The sequence below is a fragment of the Pongo abelii genome, chromosome 6 (assembly GCF_028885655.2).
Source record: "Pongo abelii isolate AG06213 chromosome 6, NHGRI_mPonAbe1-v2.0_pri, whole genome shotgun sequence".
Classification (NCBI taxonomy): domain Eukaryota; kingdom Metazoa; phylum Chordata; class Mammalia; order Primates; family Hominidae; genus Pongo; species Pongo abelii.
Window position 1 is genome coordinate 97502228 of NC_071991.2, and position 21552 is coordinate 97523779.

The 21552-nt window shown below is 34.7% G+C and overlaps 1 protein-coding gene and 1 non-coding gene across 8 annotated transcripts in view; one reads left to right on the forward strand and one right to left on the reverse strand.

The window, feature by feature from the left end:
* The window catches only part of MAGI2 (membrane associated guanylate kinase, WW and PDZ domain containing 2), a 1490397-nt gene that overhangs the window by 414457 nt on the left and 1054388 nt on the right, over nucleotides 1-21552 (forward strand). The gene's annotated exons all lie outside the window — the stretch shown is intronic.
* On the reverse strand, nucleotides 14824-14929 carry LOC112134426 (U6 spliceosomal RNA). The gene has a single exon (XR_002915859.1). It is a non-coding gene; the product is annotated as a U6 spliceosomal RNA (small nuclear RNA).

The following is a 21552-nucleotide window of genomic DNA, read 5'->3' on the forward strand; positions in this document are numbered from 1 at the left end:
ATGGAATGAGTTAGGGAGCAGTCCCACCTCCTCAATTTTTTGGAATAGTTTCAGTAGGATTGATACCATCTCTTCTCTGTATGTCTGGTAGAATTTGGCTGTGAATCCATCTAGTCCAGGGCTTTTTCTGGTTGGGAAGCTTTTTATTATTAATTCAATTTCACAACTCATTATTCTTCTGTTCATAGTTTCTATTTCTTACTGTTTCAATCTTGGGAGTGTTTATGTTTCCAGGAATTTATCCATTTCTTCTGTATTTTCTAGATGTGTGCATAGAGGTGTTCGTAATAGTATTTGAGGGGTTATTTTGTCTTTCTCTGGGGCCAGTGGTAATGTCTTCTTTATCATTTCTGATTGTGTTTATTTGGATCTTCTCTCCTTTTTTATTTATTAGTCTAGCTAGCAGTTTATCGATCTTATTCTTTCAAAGACCAACTTTTGGTTTTGTTGATCTTTTGTATGATTTTTTGTGTCTCAATTTCTTTTTCTTTCTTTTTTTTTTTTTTTTTTTTTTTTTTGAGATGGAGTCTCACTCTGTTGCCCAGGCTGGAGTGCAGTGGTGTGATCTTGGCTCACTGCAACCTCCACTTCCCGGATTCAAGCAATTCTCCTTTCTCAGCCTACTGAGTAGCTGGGATTACAGGCGCCCACTACCACACTCAGCTAGTTTTTGTATTTTTAGTAGAGACGGGATTTCACCATGTTGGGCAGGCTGTTCTCAAAACCCTGACTTCGTGATCCACCCGCCTCAGCCTCCCAAAGTGCTGGGATTACAGGAGTGAGCCACCGCACCCGACCTTGTGTCTCAATTTCATTCAGTTCAGCTCTGACTTTGATTATTTCTTTTTTTCTGCTTGCTTTGGGGTTGACTTGCTCTTGTTGTGCTAGTTCCTCTAGATATGATGTTAGGCTATTAATTTAAGATCTTTCTAACTTTTTGATGTGGGTATTCAGTGCTATAAACTTTCTTCTTAATACTGTTTTAGCTGTGTCCCAGAGATTCTTGTATGTTGTGTCTTTGTTTTTATTAGTTTTAAAGAATTTATTGATTTCTGACTTAATGTCACCATTTACCCAAAAATCATTCAGGAGCAGGTTGTTTAATTTCCATGATTGTATAGTTTTGAGGGGTCTTCTTAGTATTGATTTTTATTTTTATTGTCCTGTGGTCCAAGAGCATGGTTGATATGGTTTTGTTTTTTTCTTTGTTGGGAATTGTTTTATGGCCAATTATGTGGCTGATTTTAGAGTATATGCCATATGCAGATGAGAAGAATGTATATTCTGTTGTTGTTGGGTGGAGCGTTCTGTGGATGTCTGTTAGGCCTGTTTGGCCAAATATCAAATTCAGATCCCAAATGTCTTTGTTATTTTTCTGCCTCGATGATCTGTCTAATGCTGTCAGTGGGGTGTTGAAGTCTCCCACTATTGTTGTGTAGTTATCAAAGTCTTTGTAAGTCTCTAATAGCTATTTTATGAATCTGGGTGCTCCAGTGTTGCATGCATATGTATTTAGTATATAAATAGTAACCTTGAATGTAAACAGGCTAAATGCCCTACTTGAAAGGCACAGAGTGGCAAGCTGGATAAAGAAGCAAGACCCAACTATATGCTGTCTTCAAGATATGCATCTCACATGTAATGACACTCATAGGCTCAAAGTAAAGGGATAGAGAAAAATCAACAAAGCACACAGAAAATGAAAAAGAGCAGGAATTGCTAGTGTAACTTCAGACAAAACAGACTTTAAACCAACAACAATCAAAAAAGACACAGAAATGCATCACATAATGATAAGGGTATAATTTAACAAGAATGTTGAGCATATTTTCACGTCATTAATGGCCATTCATTTATCTCCTTTGATGAAGAAACTGCAAATTCTTTTGTTCATTTTAAAAATCTTGTTCTTCAGCTGATAATTAAGTTGTAAATATTCATTATAGTTGTGAATGCAAGTCCTTTGTCAGATATGTATATTGTGAATATTTTCTCCCAGTCTATGCCCTATTTTTTTCATTTTCTTAATTTATCTCTCGAAGAGCAAAAGATTTTAATATTGGTGAAGTTTAGTTTATAATTCTTTTAATTCTTAGCTGTTCCTTGTCAAAGAAATCTTGGCTTGCCTACATTTGTGAAGATCTTCTTCCATGTGTTTTTCTAGAAGTTTTATGATGTTAACTTCCATATTTAGATTGAAAATTCAGTTCAAGTTATTTGTCCATGGTATAATATTGAGTTGAGGCTTTAGTTTTGTTATATATACACATATTTAATTATGCCAGCCACATTTCTTGAAAAGATTATCCTTTCCCTATTAAGTCATCTTAGAAACATGTCAAAAACATTTGAAATTATGTGTCAGCCTCTTTCTAGACTCTTATGTTCATTTATCTATTTGTTTTTGTTATGAAATATCTATATCTAGGCATGCCCTCATATTTAAAAGTAGCATTTCTCAGCTCATGAGAAAGCCTCAAATTTAGATATTACTTTTATACTAATGTGATAACAATAATTGTGCATTTCCTAAAACAACATGAACTTTACTATTACTCAAGCATAAGTACATTTTTACTATCATCATATTATGTTTATTAAAGAATTTTATCTGATTATTTTTATAACTATGAGCAAATATTAGTAATGACATTAAAGATAATTAGAACTTGAGATGCAATAAAGGCTCAACAGTTGCCTTGTTTTTCCAGTCCTTTGACTCATTTCTATCAAAGGTCCTCATAGTATTTATATACATATTTCAGAAAAGATTCCAAAATTCAGCATTATTTAATGCAAAACTTCTTCGAATGTATAAATGTTAGAAAAAATTCATAGTGCATATAAGGAGTCTGCTGTTGAATTCCAGACTAGAAAAAGATTGTTTATCTCTAAGGAGTAGTGGATCATGGGGCAGGTACAGTGGCTCACATTTGTAATCCCAGTACTTTAGAAGGCTGTGGTAGGAGGAGCACTTGAGGCCAGGAGTTCCAGTCCAACTTGGCCAACACCGTGAGACTCTGTCTCTACAAAAAAAGAAAAAAATTATCCAGGTGTGGTGGTGCATGCCTGTAGTTGTAGCTACTGGGAAGTTCGAGGAAAGGGGATCACTTGAGCCCAGAAATTTGAGGCTGAGGTAAGCTATGATTGCTCCACTCTACTTCACTGAGGTGACAGAGCACAAGACCTTGTCTCTTGAAAAATAATAAAAGAAGAGAAAAGAAATAGGGAGTCAAGGAAATTAAATCCCTAGCTACATTTCTAGGTAAAACAATAAGTTTTTTATATTGAATCATAATAATTATACATATTTATGAGATACATGTGATATTTTGATACATGTGTAGAATGTGTAATGATCAAATTAGAGTATTGGGATATATATCACATCAAAAATTTATCATTATTTGTGTTGAGAACGTCTCTTCTAGCTATTTTTAAATATATAACCTATTATTGATAACTGTAGTTACCATATTGTGCTATCAAATACTGTATTAGTTCATTCTCACACTGCTATGAAGAAATATCTGAGACTGGGTAATTTATAAAGGAAAGAGGTTTAATTGACTCACAGTTCTGCATTGCTGGGGAGGCCTCAGGAAACTTACAATCATGGCAGAAGGCAAAGGAGAAGCAGGCATCTTCTTCACAGGGCGACAGTGGAGTGAGTGCAAGCGGGGGAAATGCTGGACACTTGTGAGAACCATCAGCTCTTGTGAGAACTCACTCGCTATCATGAGAACAGCATGAGGAAAACCACCCCCATGGTCCAATTACCTCCACCTGGGTCCTACCCTTGACATGTGGGGATTATGGGGATTACAATTCAAGGTGAGATTTGTGTGGGTACACAGAGCCAAACTATATCAAACACCAACTGTTTCCTTCTATCTAACTGTATTTTTGTATCCATTAACTGACTCTTCATCCTTTCCCTCCTGCTTGCCCTTCCCAGCCTCTGATAACCACCCTGCATGAGAACAACTTTTTTTTTAGCTTCCACATATGTATTAGTCCATTTTCCTATTGCTATAAAGAACTGTCCAAGACTGGGTAATTTATAAAATTATGAAAGAAAGAGGTTTAATTGACTCGCAGTTCAGAATGGCTGGGGAGGCCTCAGGAAACACAATCATGGCAGAAGGCAAAGGGGAAGCATGGCACCTTCTTCACAAGGTGGCAGGAATGAGAAGTGCCGAGTGAAGGAGGAAGGGCCCCTTATGAAACCATCAGATACTGTGAGAACTCACTATCATCAGAACAGCATGCAGGAAACCACCCCCATGACTCGATTACCTCCACTTGGTCTCTCCCTTGACCCATAGGGATTGTGAGGGTGACAATTCAAGATGGAAACAAAGCCTAATCATATTAACATATAAATGAAACCTGCTATTTGTGTTTCCATGCCTGTCTTATTTCACTTAACATAATGTCCTCCAGGCTCATCCATATCTGCAAATGACAGGATTTTATTCTTTTTATGGCTGAATAATATTTCATTGTGTGTATATATATATATATGTATACATATATATATATACACACACACATATATGTATACATATATATATATGACTGGGCCTCACTTTTCCAGCCAGTCTAGATTGCAGTGGCTTGATCATAGCTCACTGCAGCCTTGAACTCCTGGCTCAAGTGATTCTCCCACCTCAGTGTCCCAAGTAGAATTCCAGTTTGTATATATACCACATTTTTATTATTCATTCATTATTCATTCATCTTTTGATGGACACTTAGGTTGATTCCATATCTTGGCTATTGTGAATAGTGCTACAATAAACATGGGAATTCAGATGTTTCTTAGATATATTGATTTCCTTTCTTTTGGATATATGCCCAGGATGAGATTGCTAGATCATATGGTAGTTCTATTTTTTAGTTTTTTGAAGAATCTTTATATTTTCTTCCATAATGGCTGCACTAATTTACATTCCCACCAACAGTGTAAGGAGTTTTCTCCTTTTCCACATCCTTGCCAGCATCTGTTATTTTTAGTCTTTTTGATAACAGCCATTTTAATGGGGGTAAAATGATATCTCACTGTGGTTTCAATTTGCATTTCTCTTATGATTTGTGATGTTAGGCAGTTTTTCACATGCCTGTTGGCCATTTGTGCGTATTCTTTTGATAAATGTTTGTTCATGTTCTTAGACCCCCTCCCTTTTTTTTTTGAGAATAGAGTCTCACTCTGTTGCCTAGACTGGAGTGCAGGGCATGATCTCAGCTTACTACAACATCTACCTCCTGGGTTCAAGGGATTCTCCTGCCTCAGCCTTATGAGTAGCTGGGATTACAAGTGCCTGCCACCATGCCTGGCTAATTTTTGTATTTTTAGTAGAGACAGGATTTTTACCATGATGGCCAGGCTAGTCTCAAACTCCTAACCTCAAGTGATCTGACTACCTTGGCCTCCCAAAGTGCTCGGATTACAGATGTGAGCCACTGCACCCAACCTCTTTGCCCACTTTTTACTGGGATTATTATTATTTTTAGTGTTGAGTTGCTTGAGTTCTTTATATATTTTGATTATTAATCCCTTGTTAAATGAACAGTTTGCACATATTTTCTCCTATTCTGTAGGTTGTCTCTTCACTCTGTTGATTGTTTCCCTTGCGGTATAGAAGCTTTTTAGCTTGATGTAATTCCATTTGTCTGTTTTTGTGTTTGTTGCCTGTGAATAAAGCAATAACTCTTCCAGAAGAAATAATCTATGTAACTTTTTATTAAAAAAAAAAAGAAAAGAATTATGACACATTATATTAGCCTATTCTCATGCTGCTGTGAAGAAACATCCAAGACTGGGTAATTTATTTTATTTTTTTAAAAAAAGAGGTTTAATTGACTCACAATTCTGCATAGCTGGGGACACCTCAGGAAACTTACAATCGTGATGGAAGTGGGAGCAAGCATGTCCTTCACATGGCGGCAGGAGAGAGAAGTGCAGAGCGAAGGTGGGGAAAGCCCCTTATAAAACCATCAGATCTCATAAAAACTCACTCACTATCACGAGAACAGCATGGGAGGGGGGGGCAGGGGGAACCAGCCCCATGATCTAATTACCTCCCACAAGGTTCCTCCACCAACACATGGGGATTACAATTCAGATTACAATTCAAGATGAGTGGGTGGGGGCACAACCAAACTATACAGATATTGAAAAGCAATTTATGTAATTGCAAAAACTATCCATTTATAATAAAGTAAATTGTTCATATCTTTGTAAATGAAAATCATTAGTGGATTCTGCCTCTGTGGTTTTTATAAAATTATGTTTTTCTATATGTACCATGGAGTACCATGACATGGTTAAAAACAACAGACTAGACACACACACAGCAACATGAATAGAATTTAAAAACAATGCAGGCAAGTCTGCATTACAGCAGCATATTTTAGAAAAGCAAAAAGCCTTGAAACAACCCAAGTGTGCATCAAAAAGGAATTCATTAAAGAAATTATATTCCATACATAGTGACATACTATATAGCTGTAAAAAGGAATGAAAAATATCTCTATATATGATTCTTGATGAACAAAATTCAAAGTAGAGAAAATGGTGCATGATTCCTACCTTTTGTCTAAAAACAAGTAAGGGAATACAAAAATATTTTACTTTTAAAAATGAAAGTATAACCTGAATGCAATAGAGTTATCAAAGTCTACTGGCTCATAACAGAAAGATTCAAAAGTGAACTGAAAGAGGCTTCTATTGGCCATAAAAAAGGGTACAACATTATCATCAAGAAAATTAATAATAACAATGGATTAAAACACAAAATTTTTTGTAATCCATGAGCTCATCATAATAAAAAAATACATGAATGAAAAAGAAAGAAAAAACTCTCAGCTTGTCTGGAGGAAACTGGTGAACCACCTCTGTAATCTGTAATCTGCTAAATAAATGGAGACAACATTTTACCTGACTTTCTTGTAAAAACCCTAACCACATAGTTGATGAGACTGAGTTCCTCTTTATAAAAATATGCCAGCTAATGAAGATGAAATAATAAAGTTAGAATATCACTGTCACCTGAAAACCTTTAATAAAATAATCAATCTAGACAGTGGTCATCAGTGGCTACTACTAATGTCACAAAAAGAGAAACTTCTAGACATTACATGACTCTTGATGGACATACAAAAGGTTTTTGGCAAGTAGACAGAAATTAAAAATTAAACCTGAACCAAATCAAGCCTTTAGATTTATCCACAAGACTGCAGAAGTTTCAAGGGACAGAGGAACATGTTAAATGGCATCATAAGATATAATCCTTAAAATTCAGAAGGTGAGAAACTCTACAAGAAAAATTTTCCAGTTTAAGAATAATGACAAATATTGGAAGACAAAAAAGAAGTAAGGAAGAGCATATCTGTAGATTACTAGTAGCCTTACATGACATATTAATCATATGCAATGTATGGAACTTGCATGGTCATTCAAACAAATCATCTGTTTAAAAATTCTGCCATAATTTGGAAAATTTGAGCTCTGACTTAGATATTTGTTGATTAGGGCTTTATCACATTTTCTCAGTGTAATGTTGGTATTGCGATTTTTTTTAATAAAACAATTACTCTCAGTGGAACTAAGAAGCAACCCTGATCTATTAAGCATAAAATTCTTCCCAAATTTAGGTGACTGTAGTCCTAAGCAATGGTGGCACATGAAGCCCAGAACATACAGAGAACCTCTGTTACTATTTCAGTGTGTTAGCCCTGGTCAAGTTCCAGGACTCGGGTTGTGCTTGTAATAGGAAGAATAACTAGATCCTTTCCTTAGAGCAACAATTTCTAGTACGTAGTCATGAAACGCAGGGGTTTTATGACCAGAAGTATAATTAAGGTCATAAGGGCCCCTGAAATAAAGAGAACTTCTAAATTTGGTTTTACACAGTGACTGTCAAATTTATTTGACCATGGAACATTTTTTTCCCACATAATAGCTGTTAACATCTTGTGGAACATACTTTGGGAAAGCTGTTTTAGTTATTATATTGCTGCTTACATAAATGAAGGGAGTGAGGAAACTGCTTTGCTTATTTCTGTCATTCTGTCAAAAAATCATGGTTGGCTGGATTTTCAGCTCTGGCCAAATGTCAAAAAAAGGTTTAAGTGTCAATGTAAAGTTTTATCTTGGATTTTGGAATGCTTAGTATTTACTTGACAGTGAAACCCTACATGAACGAAAGGCAGGCATCTTGTTTAAGAAGTGAGCAAGACATAAAAGATTTAACATAATTTTTACATATGGTTTACTGAAACTGCTCAATTTGTTAAAATCGACTCTTAATAGATTTGAGTTTTTGAGGGGGATTCACCAATGTTAAAATTTACCACTGGCAGTTATTTTATTCATTCATTGATTTGTACTTTATTATTTCACTTTGAGTTTAGATTATTTATCCATCCATTACCCTCATATGCGCTTCATTTCTTGGGATCAAGTTGTTTTGCTTCTTTTGTGCATTGAGGATTCTTGGAGGGAAAAATAATCCCTAAAAATACAGACATGTGTTTCAAATCTCCCAGAGTTTGTAGTGGTGTAAGAATGGAAGATTGAGATTTTTAGTCTAGCTATAACTGCCTAAATCTTGCTTAACAGCTTTAAACAAAGAGGAGACAAAGCTAAAATTATCCTCTTTATCCACAGCCAACTTGAATTCCTTGACTAGTATCCTGACATCCCTAGTTCTATGGAATATATTAATTTAGTGGTGGGTCAAGGGCCAGGATCATTAATCCTCAGTCATGTAGGAAACATGCCCATTTCCTGACACACAGGATGTGGGGATGAATTGGGTGAAAGTACCAATGAATCTAACATCTATCCATAAGTAGTGTGATAATCCTCAAGTCAATTATCCTATTTTTACATTGGCTTCCTCAAATAAGAGATGAAGATACTTGCTGGCTTTGCTTACCTTTTAATGTTTTTTAGATGAAATGAGATGCTATCCGTGAAAGTTATTTGGAAACTGTGAGGGATTATACATGTGGGCTTTAGTTTAATTTAGCTCATCCTAACTTACTGGTCTGTCACATTTTACAAAGTGGCATTTGATGGTGAAGAAATCTTAAATCATTTATTTGCTGATTCCTCACATTTCTGATGGGCAGTTCTTCCTGTGAGTGCTTTGCGCATATCTGTATGTTATCAATGTCATGTTCTCTCACCTTAATATTTCTATTCAAACAATGTTTAAATTATTCAGTATACTGACAACATGGAATATCATTTATGAAGGTTTTAAATTCAACTTTTAAAGCCAAAATTAATGAAAAGTATACTTTCTCAACTTACAGGATTATTGGGTTTCTATAATCTTCTTCATTTATGATTTCATTTTTAGAAAAGTAACAAAATGCTCTCCATGAGTCTAGATTGAATCAGAAATTCTATATTATTTGTAGGGAAAAGTCTTCTTAATATAAGAAATTAATAGGTTTACTAATAAAGAATAAATTAAAAACTTGATTTTGTGAGCAGATATGTATCCCATTTTACATATTTTAAAATCTTATAATCATCCTTGAGTCAAATTACTGTGCACCTCATGATGTTGATTGAAACAATTCTCTTTTGGAATTTACATAATTATGCCTTTACCTATTTTTAGAAAGACTACATAAAAGGTGACTTATGAGGGTTTTTTAAAGAGGTATTTGAATTTGCTAACAGGGTGGTGTTGTCATGTTGCAGATGTTTATGTGACATAAGGCAACTATTTTACTAATAATGTGAGACAGATAAATCCAGTTCCGCAATCACATGGTATGAATCACTTTTGAGTCTTAATAGATTTACACTGATTTTCATTTCAAATATTTCATAAAGCAAAGCTAAAATGATGCTGGTAGAGCAACAATAGAACAATATTTCAATCACCTTAACTTCCAGAGCAGCAACACACAGGCCCACCACCCCCCCTGCCCCCGCCGCCACCACACACACACACACTTTTTTTTTTTTGTGGGAATACACTGATTCAAAAATAGTCATGTGTTTGGAAAGTAGATGTTCCAAAACAAATACTTTATAGCAAGGATTTCATGCTTTTCAATTTATTGTGTGTCAAAAAACATCTGTAGAGGTGATTATTTCTCTCGTAATAAACCTAGTAGGAGCAATTGCAGAACTTTAAGTATCTAAGTGGTAATCATTCAGGTTTACATTTAGGATATCAGTCAAATTGCCAGTCTGTTCTAGACAGCAACTCAAAGCCCTAATTCCTTATTAAGAAACTCATCTTTCTTGAAGTTAATACAAAATTAGAGAGCAGTTAAATCTGGGAAAGCTGCCAGTTGTTATTGCCATATTATTGTCCTTTGTATTTGAAAGTACTGCTGAAGCAGATTTCTACCCTGACGAAGGACAAGGGTGAGTGGTTTCGTCTTATGTGCTTATGGTCAGTATTGGATTTTTCACATTTGCCTGCTGCCATTTTGGTCACACTCTGGCTAATTGACAAGTGAGTCAGCTGGGAGTGAAGATTTAGTTATAATCCCCTGGAGAAAGTTCTTTGAGTATCCTTTATAACTTCATATATAATTCTGCTCCTTCACAAAGATTGTGTACTCACCTTCTTAGTAATGAGTCTATACCTCTGAGCCTTTGAAAAACACAACAGGAAATACAAATTACATGGGTTTCAAAATAGGAGCAGTGGCAAAAGGGCTGATTGAACTTGGGAAAGAAATGGCAAAACTAAGCCTATTTGGCATTTTAGCAACTGGAAAGTTATTTTGGTAAATATTGGAGTTTGTACACTCACCCACAACCTGGATACCAGTAGGGTATTACAATGAAATGTAATTTAACTTTAAAGATCATTACATTACATTTGACAGGTCAAATTTTGTCAAACACAACAATATTTTTATTAAGTCGAAAAAACAAGGAAAAGAAAAGCAAAAGGAAAGGAAATGGTAAAAAAACAAATATTCATGCAAGATTGTCAGCCTTCAGTCCTGTGACAGCTCCATTCATTAAAAGATTACTCTTTTGGAGAACTCAGTGGCATTATGATAGCAAACCCAACAATTTCTATTTAGGGTAGATGGAAGAATATAAAGCTAGCAAGGAACTAGGATAATGTGTCTCAATATATCATCTTTTTCTTAATCTTTTGAAGACTAAATTTTTAAAAAATATACTAAAAATTAATAGTGAATTACTAGAACATTTTTTTAAATACAAAATACAAGTTCCTAGTAGTTTTCATTGGTGTGTTTGTTTTGTTAGTATATTTAGAACTCAAAGATATAAAATTACTCTGATAAGTTGCTACAGATGTTTTTTACCCTCAATTTATTTACATTGTCAACCACTTCACCCACTACCCACTGGACTGAACTTTATGTACCACTGACAGAGAAGACCAAAAGCCCCACCCTTATTATATTAAGCCATTGGGCCAAATTATTATGCTTTGTTTATGTAATAACAATGAATCCACTACAATTTTTCTAACCAACTATATATCACCTTAATTTTAGCAATAGAAATTAATTTCCAAGATTCCTAATGCAAATTAATAACAATCCAATGTAGATATGCAAACATTTGAAGTCCCTAAGTAATCTCCTTTGGGGTGTTGAGTCTTGGTTAAGGTATTCCACTGCTAACTAATTGTCCATAAGGTATAGATTAAAGTTTACTTACACATCTTACACAGACATAGACATAGAAAACACATATAAAATGTTTATTCTGAAATATTTTAATGAAAATTATAATACATATTATCAAAGAAAACAAACAAAAAGTCAAAACCAAAATGGTTATTTGAGTTGTGTTTAAAGAAAGACTTCCTTCACACAGGTGACCAAATGGTATAAAACCTTTAAGAAACATATAGCTATATATCTTGCTTGGATCAAGTTAAGCTTTATTTTGAAGCACATTTCCCTGTAGTCCATCACCTTCTGAAATTTCCAGTATAGATAATACATGGAGGAGTTCTACATCCAGGATTTTTGTTTCACTAGTACAGAAACAAAGGAGACCTGGGAAGAAGCAAAAGAAGAGTTCCATAGATAGAACAGATCCAAGAGCATTCCTCAACTAGGTCTTCTAAACCTGGACCATGGTTCAAAAATCTCCTGGCTTTTAGTATTTTTGATGAAACCATTTTTGGACAACTCATGTACTTATCAATGAATTTATGTCTTCTATTACAACCATTCCTCATCACGGGAAAATAATTTGTCACAGTAAATGAATAGCTCCACGAAGCTGTAGCCTGTCCTTCTCAAAAGATCTTTAAAAGACCTCTGGAAATGTTACAGTGATTTCAGATTTTGGAAAAGTTTAAAAGTTACTTATTTGTCTGGATACATCTAATAAGAACTGACTGATGAAATTCCTACATTCTTGTCCATATGTTTACTACTTTGAGTGTTAAATATTTTGTTTAGAAACTCTTTCCTTTTACTAATGTCCTTTGCTGCAGGCTAAATTTTAATAATAGATTCCCTGAAAGCTACAGATAGAGTGCTTCAGATTTTTACATATTTTTAAAAATTAACATTTCATAATAAGTTGATGGTTAAAAAATAAATCTAAACCTAGACTTGATGTTCCACTCTCATAATTGGTAATGTGCCCTGCAGTCTTTTTTTTTTTTTTTCTGAGTCAGAGTCTTGCTCTGTCACCCAGGCTGGAGTGCAATGGTGCAATCTTGGCTCACTGCAACCTCCACCTCCTGGGTTCAAGTGAGTCTCCTGCCTCAGCCTCCCAAGTAGCTGAGATTACAGGCACCTGCCACCACACCCATCTAATTTTTTGTACTTTTAGTAGAAACGGGGTTTCACCATGTTGGTAAGGCTGGTCTCAAACTCCTGACCTCAAATGATCCACCCGCCTTGGCCTTCCAAAATTCTGAGAGTACAGGCATGAACCACCGTGCCTGGCCCCTGCAGTCTTATATTGATCTAAGCCAAAAGAATGACAGAGAATATTTGTTTAGCAAATACTACTTTGAAGTATAAAATCTACATATTAAGATTAATAGCATTTGCCATCCATTTTTCCTCATGATGATTCACTAGGTCAAAAACTTTCATTTTTACTTAATATAATGAAATACGGCTCAACTGAGGGCTAAAATTAAATATTAAAGTTGGTGCCATCATGTTATGGTACAATCTTGTAATATAATATGTTTGCATAATAGTTTATGTTCTCTATAGTTTCATACCTGGTGTGAATATACTGAAAATAGTGAGGATTTTTTTATATTCTTATTTTCTATGTGATGATTGTATAAGATGATTATTTGGATGATAAATCTAAATCAATTATTACATAACATTTAAAGCAGGAAATAAAACTCAGTAAAGTCATAAATCATCATATACTTAAACTTTTTTTTACAAAACAAATGTGCTTTGATTATGGACAATTTTTGATTATTAATAAGAGAAACTAAATATACATTTTACATCAGGAAGCCACATTCAGTAAACACTTTTTGTTTATAAAGACACCTTTAATCAATACATAAAATTATCTCAAAATATCAACAATTAGTCATTGTAGCTGAACTATAAAGAGTTGGCATAATTTAGAATACTTGCTAATTGCCCTTCATAGTTGTCCAGATTGAGCTCTCAATATAAGTGTCATATAGCTTATTAAGCATTTAATATAGAAAAATTCAATATTTTGAGACATAATGTGATATTATTACTGTATGCTGTTACTGGTCTGTATATAAGAGGTTTATAGTCTCTCCAAAAATGCTTTGTATTTCATCCATTTCATTTGTCATTGAGCAATACCTATGGAATAACCAATTACTAAGTGTCAGGCTTGTCTCTCTTACAAAATTTTCATTGTAGGGGATGATGACAATAAACAAGTAAATATATAATTTTAGGTAGTGGTAAATGCCATGTAAATGAGTACAAGAACGGTGAATGATGAGAATGGAGTTGTGGGAGATAGGGTGAGGAGTAATATTTGAGCAGAGATACAAATCACATAAAACCGGCAAAGAGAAGGTAATTGTGAACATGATAACAAGAGTAAGTGATGGATTTGTAGCAGCTTCTTGGTAGATTTGTATCATGCTCATGAAGAACATGATTGCTATATCTAACTCTTGGCATGCTGATAAGGTGCTAGTTGTTCAGATGTATAAAAATATAGAAGAATGGTAGTGATTTGTTGAGATTCTGTTCCTGAGAGCCACTTGTGAAAGTAATCAGTGATAAGTTCCATATCATTCCAAGCTTTTGCAATTTAATTATGGACTTGTGCCAACAATATTTGCATACAAATTGTCCTTCAGTGTTGTGTATAAATAATCCAAGTCATTTGAATTGAAAAGCATGATACCAAAATGAAGTTTTGGGAACTCTATTCCCAAGAAGAATTCTGGGATTTCTGTTTTGATTTTCACAGTATCTCCTGATTTTAAGTGGAAGATAAAATCAATAATTTGAGAAGGATATGCCATGATAATGCCACTCCCATTAATATAGTAGATTCTCTCTTCTGTTACCTTCTTTTGTGTTCATCCACCCACTGTCTACTTAAACACCTGCTACGTTCATGCATTTAGCATGTTTGCATCTGTTTCTTATTTTTAGTCCCAAATTCACAATGTGTTAAAACAAAGGAACAAACAAAAACAAAAACAGAGAAATATGTCCCTGTGGTCTGTCAGGTTGCCAGACCCTTAAAAACAAAGTGAAACAAAATGCCTCCTTGTCCTAAAATCTAATCTGTGTCAATGTTACCATCATTTTCTCAATCGCTCTGCTAGAAATCTTGGCAAAATTGTTTGTTTGTTTTATTTTATGGAATGTTTCATGGATTTGTGTGTCATCCTTGTGCAGGGGCCATGCTCATCTTCGCTGTATCATTCCAGTTTTCTATGTGTGCTGCCTATGTGAACACAGAAATCTTGGCAATACTGTTGATTCTTCCCTTACCAAACCCAAATCCATTTCAGTCACCAACTCCTGGATACCATGTTTCACTTCCTCAAACATTAAACTCAGCCTTTTGCATATAAGGTTAGAACCTACACTTGAAATAGGAGTTCAAGGTCTATCTTTGGGCCCAGTACCCATGGAGGATGTGACATACTCCTCAGTGGGGGTGGCTTATCCTCAGAGGCGTTGAATGAGGAGTCTAATGTGCCACATGCAAAATAAACTAGGTAATATTAATATTTTGGGGATATGCCCTTTTCTGTGCCCATCCTTCTTCCCTGTCTTGTTGAGAATTTCTAGCATGGTGAAGAAATTGCTTGGCACAAAATCAAGAGACCAAAGTAAACATTACATCTCTGTTGTGTGAGTTTAGAAGAGTTAATTCATCTCTAAACTCGTTTGATTATTGGTAAATTAGAACACCACCCTATCACCCTATTTACCATTTGCAGTTCTCTGGTTGAATAAACACAGTAATAAATATTTTAAAACTTTGAAATAGGTAATATTTTACACACAGAGAAGGCAACAGTATTAGTTAATTAATACTGAGTGAACAAAACCTTAAATAATTTAGTTTTACTACTCTGAGCTTCACATTCTACATTTTACACTAAATAACGTAAGTTAAAAATGAGTTCTAAAATGATATCTTCTCTCACTTGCAAAACAGAATTGCCTGGTTTGAAGGTAGAATTAAAAAAATATAAACATTTCAGGTCACCAAACATAATGATAGCTATGAAACTGATAAAGATTACATGTTGGGTTTCGGAGGTCTTTATATTAAAAAGGTGTTTTCTATCTTAAATACCCCATCTTTAGTTAATCACATCTCTAAAATCAGCTTTCTTCTTTAATGAATGACTTCAAATATTTGTATAATTATTAATAAAATTGATAGCTGCTTTGTAGATTTTATTAATACAGGATAGTTTATTTTAAAAATATTAAAAACTTCAACCATTTCTCCAGATTTTTAGGAGTCAGCAATTAGATATTATCCTTAAAAGTATTACTCACTAAAAGCTAGCAATCATGGTACTATTTTCTGAAATGATTATGCAGGATAGTTGTTTTCCATTGCCATAGTATGATTTTAAGTAGTATAGAATAAAAACAAGTGTCTGGGGCAGTCTATACTAATGCTACCTCAGAAAATTCTAAGGATACTTGGCCACATACTTCCATAAACATGAAATAGACTATTTAAAATATAATATTTGTGTTTTTTATACTTACTTTCAAAAAACAAAACATTTTGGTTAATGTATAAAGTTGATTATTTATCAAAAGACAGTAAAAATTTCATTCAAATGAGATTTTTACATGAGTAGGTAATTTATAAAAAAGCCCCTTTCATTACCAAGACAATAGCTTATCAGTCCAAAATAAAAAATATATAGTAATGTCTGAGCCCTCTTTTATGACATGGAGCATTCCTGGACTTTTATAACTAGCACAGAGCACATATTGTTGCACTCATGTGTTTGAAATGTTTGTCATGATTGAGAGAATCATTTAAGTCATCAATTAGGCAGGGATGTAATTGGGTTTTAAAGATAAAAATTATATTAGGCAAAAAATTAATTTTGTTACAAATGTGGAAAAGCAGTATTTGTGCTAGCCCCTGATTCTCATAATAAGATAGTAATGTTCTGTATAAAGGTAAGTCATTGGACAGTATAAAACTATTTTCTGCTCCTTGAGCCTACCTATAGGAAGTAGTTAACCATCGGCTTCCTTTAGACCTCTGCACTATAAATACAACTGCCTCTCTAGCACCATCCCAAAATGTGAAATTATGCATCATATGTGTATCTGTGTAGATACATATGCGTGTGTGTGTGTATGTGTGTATGTGTGTGTGTGTGTGTATATATATATATATATATTTTTTTTTTTTTTTTTTTTTTGAGATGGAGTCTCGCTTTGTCACCAGGCTGGAGTGCAGTGGAGCAATTTTGGCTCACTACAACCTCCGCCTCCCGGGTTCAAGCGATTCTCCTGCCTCAGCCTGCTGAGTAGCTGGGACTACAGGCGCACGCCACCATGCCCAGATAATTTTTGTATTTTTAGTAGAGACGGAGTTTTACCACGTTGGCCAGGATGGTCTTGATCTCTTGACCTCATGATCCACTCACCTTGGCCTCCCAAAGATATATTTTTTACTGTAATGTTTTTCTTATTGTCCTCTCTGCCTTGCTGCCAAAGCAATAAAAATTCATTTACAATGAAGTTTGTAGCCTCCATTACTTTTCTTGATTTTGAAAATTATTCTTGGGTAGTCACATGATTTTTTAAAAATTATTCTATATTGACAATTTATAATTCTATACATTTATAGATTACAAAGTGATGCTATGATTTATTAATATAAGATGGAATAATTAAATCAAGCTAATTATCATATCCATCATCTCAAATACTTATTTTTTGGTTGAGAACATTTGAAATTTACTCTCTCAGCAATTTGGAAATGTACAATACACTGTTGTTAACTACATTCACCATATTGTGCAGTAAATCTAAAAATAAAATTTCTATTTCACTGAGATTTTGTACCCTTTGACCATCATCTTTTCATTCCCAACCACCATTCTATTCTTGGCTTCTATGAGTTCAGTTGTTTTAGATTTCACATACAAGCGAAAACATGTGGCACTTGTCTTTCTGTGCCTAGCTTATTCTACTTAGCGTAATATTCTCCAGTCCCATCCATGTTGCTGCAAATGACACAAGTTCCTTCTTTCTAAAGGCTGGGTGGTATTGTATTTAATATATATATATAAAATATATATATAATATTTTCTTTACTCATTCACCTGTTGATGAACACTTAGGTTGATTCCATGAATTGGCTATTGTGAATGCTGCTTCGATGAACAGGGGAGTATAGATGGCTCTTTGACAATCTCATTTCAAATCTTTGAGTAATACCCAGACGTGAGATTGCTAGATCATATGGCAATTCTATTTTTTTTAGAAACTCCATACAGTTTTTCATAACAGCTGTACTAATTTACATTTCTGCCAACAATGTACAAAGATTCCCTTTTCACCACATCCCCACCAACACTTATCTTTCATCTTTTTTGATAATAGCCATCCTGACAGATGTGAAGTGATACTTCTTTGTGGTTTTAATTTGCATTTCTCTAATGATTAGTGAATTAAGCATTTTTTAAATATGTCTTTTGGTCATTTGTATGTCTTCTTTTGAGAAATGTCTATTCAGCTCTCCTGCCCATTTTTTTTTCTTTTTTCTTTTTTTTCAGAGACAGTCTTTCTCTGTCTCCCAGGCGGGATTGCAGATCTTGGCTCACTGCAACCTCCACCTCCCAGGGCTCAAGCGATTTTCATGCCTCAGCCCCCGAATAGCTGGGACTACAGGCATGCACCAACACACCAGACTAATTTTTTGTATTTTTAGTAGAAACGGGGTTTCATCATGTTGGCCAGGCTGCTCTCGAACTCCTGAGCTCAGGCAATCTGCTCGTCTCAGCCTCCCAAAGTGCTGGATTACAGACATGAGCCACCACACCTGGCTTCTTGCCCATTTTTTAAGTTGGGTTGTTTGTTATCTTGCTGTTGAGTTGTTTGAGTTCCTCATAAATTTTGCGTATTAACCCCTTATCAGATATATGGCTTGCAAATATTTCCCCCCAATCCATGTGTTGTGTGTTCACACTCTTGCTTCCACCTGACATTTTTTATAAAAGTTATTGTTCTTAAGTACAAATAGTAATATTTCAGTAAAAGTGAAAGTTACATCAAAGACATATTTTCAGTAGGCTTTCCTTGCAAGTAATTGAAGGGATGAGCCAAAGTTGCTTAAGTAAGACTGCATCCTTCAAATATTCTTTAGTAGGTTTAAAAATTATGGACAACTTTAATCAGGGAATGGGGGCAATAGAGAATATATTTGATTAATTGTCTATTCTTTATTTTTTCCCATATCTGGCTTAGTCTTCCTTGTATTTCTAGAGGCAATGTAGCCTCAGATGTCTAAAAGTGAATTTTTAGGAAATTTTAACTGATAGACTTCAGGTATGGACAATTGAATGCACTAATCTAGAGCAGTATGCCTGGTAAGTATATAAGTGGTCCCTAAAACACTAGTTGGAAGATGCTATTTTATAATTCAGTAAGAGTCAATTATAATATAATTCACTGTCATAGTCCTTGATTACTACTTCCTGCTTGATACTACTTCCTCATATATTCTTTTATAGCCACTTGGCAACAGGAATAAATAGCTTTCTTTTCCAGTTTACAATACTTGTAGGTCTTTCTGCCATTTTGTTTTCCACTGAAATCTCTAACGTTGGTATAGGATCAGTCTCTCCAACTCAGTTTCTACTTTTCATTTTTCTGTGTCAGATCAGGACCTTGTCTTTCAGTGGTGAGAGTGATAACAACCTAGCACAAGAATGATAAAGAAATCTTCCCATGTCCTTCCTCTACCAACGTTCTAATTCTTTTTACGGACACATACCCAAAAGATATTTTACTCCTTATTGCGCATCCCCAGCTGCTTCACTAACAGATATGTACCCATGCATGCATGCACACAAACACACATTCTGTTCCTTTTTAAAAAACTTATTTTAGGCTCAGGGGTACATGTGGAAGCTTGCTATATAGGTAAATTGCATGTCACAGGAGTTTGGTTTACAAATTACTTCATCACCCAGATAATAAGCATAGCACCCAATAAGTAGTTTTTTGATCTTCATCCTTTTCCCAACCTCTACCCTCAAGTAGGCCCCAGTGTGTGTTGTTCCCTTCTTTGTGTCCACATACTCAATGTTTAGCCTCCACTTATACATGAGAAAATGCAGTATTTGGTTTTCTGTTCCTGTGTTAGTTTGTTTAGGATAATGGCCTCCCACTCTATCCATATTACTGCAAAAGATATGATCTCATTTTTTTATGGCTGCATGGTATTCCATGGTATATAGGTATCACATTTTCTTTATTCAGTCTACCATTGATGGGCATTTATGTTGATTCCATGTCTTTGCTATTGTGAATAGTGCTGTGATGAACATATGCATATGTGTCTCTTTATGGTAGAACGGTTTATATTTCTTTGGGTATATACCGAATAATGGGATTGCTGGGTCAAATAGTAGATCTATTTTAAGTTCCTTGAAAAATCACCAAACAGCCCTTCACAATAGCTGAACTAGTTTATATTCCCAACGGCAATGCATAAGTCTTCCCTTTTCTCCACAACCTCGCCAGCATGTGTTTTTTTTTTTTTTTTTTAACTTTTTAATAACAGCCATTCTGACTAGTGAGAGATGGTATCTCATTGTGGTTTGATTTGCATTTCTGTAATCATTAGTGATATTTAGCTTTTTTTCATGTGCTTGTTGTCCACGTGTATGTCTTCTTTTGACAACTGTTCATGTCCTTTGCCCGCTCATTAGTGGGGTTGTTGTTTTTATGCTTGTAAATTTGTTTGAGCTACTTACAGACTCTGGATATGAGACTTTTGTTGGTTGTATGGTTTACAAATATTTTCTCCCATTCTTTAGGTTGTGTCTTTACTTTGTTGATAGTTTTTTATTTTGTTTTGTTTTATTTTGCTGTGCAGAAGCTCTTTGGTTTAATTAAGTCATATTTGTCAATTTTTGTTTTTGTTGCAATTGCTATTGGTGGCTTTGTCTTAAAGTCTTTGGTGGGTTCTATGTCCAGAATAGTATTTCCTAGGTTATCGTTCAGGGTTTTTATAGTTTTTGATTTTAGACTTATGTGTTTAATCCATCTTGAGTTAATTTTTGTACATGGTGTAAGGAAGGGGTCTGGTATCAATCTTCTTCATACGGCACGCCGGTTAACCCAGCACCACTTATTGAATAGGGATACTTTCCCCATTGCTTGTTTTTGTGGATTTTCTCAAAGATCAGATGATTGTAGGTGTGGGGAATTATTCGTAGTCTCTCTATTCTGTTCCATTGGTCTCTATGTCTGTTTTTGTATCAGTACCATGCTGTTTTGGTGAATGTAGCCTTGTAGTATAGTTTGAAATTGGGAAATGTGATGCCTCCAGCTTTGTTCTTTTGCTTACAGTTGCCTTGGCTATTGGAGATCCTTTTTGGTTCCATATGAATTTAAAAATTTTTTTTCTAATTCTGTGAAGAATGTCTTTGGTAATTTGACAGCAATAGTATTAAATCTGTAAATTGCTTTGGGCAGTATGGCCATTTTTACAATATTGATTCGTACTGTCCACGAGCATGGAATATTTTTCCATTTGTTTGTGTCATCTCTGATTTATTTGAGCAGTGTTTTCTAATTCTCATTGTAGAAATATTTCACCACTTTGGTTAACTCTATTCCTAGGTATTTTATTCTTTTTGTTGCTATTGTGAATGGAATTGCAGTCTCAATTTGGCTCTCAGCTTGGATGTTGTTGGTGTATAGGAATGCTACTGATTTTTGTACATTGATTGTATATCCTGAAGCTTTGCTGAAATTGTGTATATGATCAAAGAGCGTTTGAGCACGCACTATGAGGTTTTTGAGGTATGGAATCACATCATCAACAAACAGGGATAGTTTGGTTTCCTCTCT